At 40.1% G+C, this 2,171-nt stretch overlaps 1 pseudogene; it reads right to left on the reverse strand.

Moving 5' to 3' along the window:
* Nucleotides 1–1,033: 1,033 nt before the first annotated feature.
* Nucleotides 1,034–1,822, reverse strand: LOC119535460 (annotated as a pseudogene).
* Nucleotides 1,823–2,171: the final 349 nt, after the last annotated feature.

A 2,171-nucleotide genomic window follows, 5' to 3' on the forward strand; every position in this document is an offset into this window, starting at 1 on the left:
GGATTTTACAACTCTCTTTCAATTCCATCAGGGAATCTTTCTTTTTTTTCCAATCCAAAATGTATTCATTTTACATTTTTTACATCTACTGTTCATTTTACATTTTACATCTACTATTTCCTCTTGTTGGAGAAGATCTCTTCTGTGGAAGCTGAGAATGGCTAGCCCCGGCCCGTGGTGTAACAGTTCTTCATATACTTAGGTCCTTATAAAATCGTTTCTGAGTATTTTTTCTTTTTGTTCAAAAATTAAAAAAATAAATATTTACGATTATGCAAATAGCACCTGTACATGGTAAAAACAAACAAACAAAAATCTTATATAGCACAAAGTCGTATACAATGATACATGACTTTCATTCCCACCCCAGGTCTCCAGGCCAACTCCCTAGAATTCACCACCACCACCACTTTCATGTGTACCTTCAGAAATTATCCAAACATCTTATTTGTGCACACACACACATGCACGTTCACATCTACCCTTATTTTACTTAATGACATCTTGGACTTTCTTCACATCAGCACATACACTATTTTGTAAAGGCTACATAGCATCTCACGATAAGGATATACAATAAATTAATCAGTTCTGTATTGATAGTCTTTTTGGTTGTTTTCTGTTTTGTACCTTGGGCAATGCTATAGATACCTTTTGATTACATTGCCAAATATAAGATTTCCTAAAAGTGGAATTGCTGGGCCCAAGTGTGTGTGTATTTTTAATTTTGTCAGGCTGCATTCTCTGGAGGTTGTAGTTTCACTCCCACCAACAACGTTCAAGACTGCCTGTTTCCCTCTGTGCTCACCCATACAATGTGTTGACAAGCTTTTGGCTCTTTGTCCGACAGGCAAAAATAATGTTTGCTCAGACCTATAATTCACATCTCTCTTATTAGGAATGTTGTGGAGCACCTTTTTGTACGTAAGAACCATTTGTATTTCTTTTTCTTTGTAGTTTGTTTATATCCCTTTACCCATTTTTCTTTTGGTTGTTGAACTTTTCCCTATAGTTTTTTGGTTATCTTTATATATCAGGAATTAGTCCTTTGTCTGTCATATGATGCCTGCTTCACCAACTCCTTGATGTCATTGTATTTGGCTGCTTTCACCAGACTGCAGTTCAGATCCACAGTGGACATAGTGGGTGTGGGACACTGAAGGCCGTGGCAGTGAGTTTCCCACTCAGCTCAGGGATGGCCTTGCCCACCACCCTGGCAGTGCCAGTAGATGCAGGGATGATATTCTGGGTAGCCCACCACCACCATGCCAGTTTCCCCGAGGGGCTGCGCACAGTCCTCTGGGTGGCAGTGATGGTGTGGGTAGTGGTCATGAGTCTCTCCATGATGCCAAAGTTGTCATGGATGACCTTGGCCAGGGGAGCCAGGCAGTTAGTGGTGTAAGAAGCATTGCTGACAATCTTGAGGGAGTTATACTTCTCATGGTTCACTTTCATCACAGATATGAGGGTGTCAGCAGAAGGGGCAAAAATGAGACTCCTTTGGCTTCAAGTGGGCCTCAGTCTTCTCCAAGGAAGTGGACTTCACAACATATTCAGCACCAACATCACCCCATTTAATACTGGCGGGATCTTGCTCCTGAAAGATGGAGTTGGGACTCCCATTGATGACAAGCTTTCTGTTCTCAGTCTCGACAGTGCCTTTGAACTTGCCATGGGTGGAATCATAGTGGAACATGTAGTCCATGTAGTTGAAGTCAATGAAGGGGTCATTTACAAGCTCCACTTTGTCAAAGTTAAAAGCAGCCCTGGTGACCAGGAGCTCAATACAGCCAAATCCTTTTATTCTGACCTTCACCATCATGTCTCAGGAATGTGGCCGGCACTTCAAGAGCAGATATGACTGTCTGTTGAATGGGGTGGAGCAGAGAGCAGAAAAGTCTACTTTTTCCTTTCCAGTATGCAAAGTTACTCTTATAATAAACTTGAATTTGAACATGTTATTTCTGGACTCTCTATCCATTTCATTGATCTGTCTATTGATTGGCCAGAAAATCATTGTGATAAATAGCATAGCTTTATAATTTATTTTAATATCTGATAGGACTGGTACCTTTCTTTATCTTTTTTTTGCCAGAATTTTCTAGATATTCTTGCATGTTTATTTTTCTGTAAGAACTTGAAAATCAGTCTGTCTAGAATTTTTAAATACC

This window comes from Choloepus didactylus, chromosome 5 (genome assembly GCF_015220235.1).
Source record: "Choloepus didactylus isolate mChoDid1 chromosome 5, mChoDid1.pri, whole genome shotgun sequence".
Classification (NCBI taxonomy): Eukaryota; Metazoa; Chordata; class Mammalia; order Pilosa; family Megalonychidae; genus Choloepus; species Choloepus didactylus.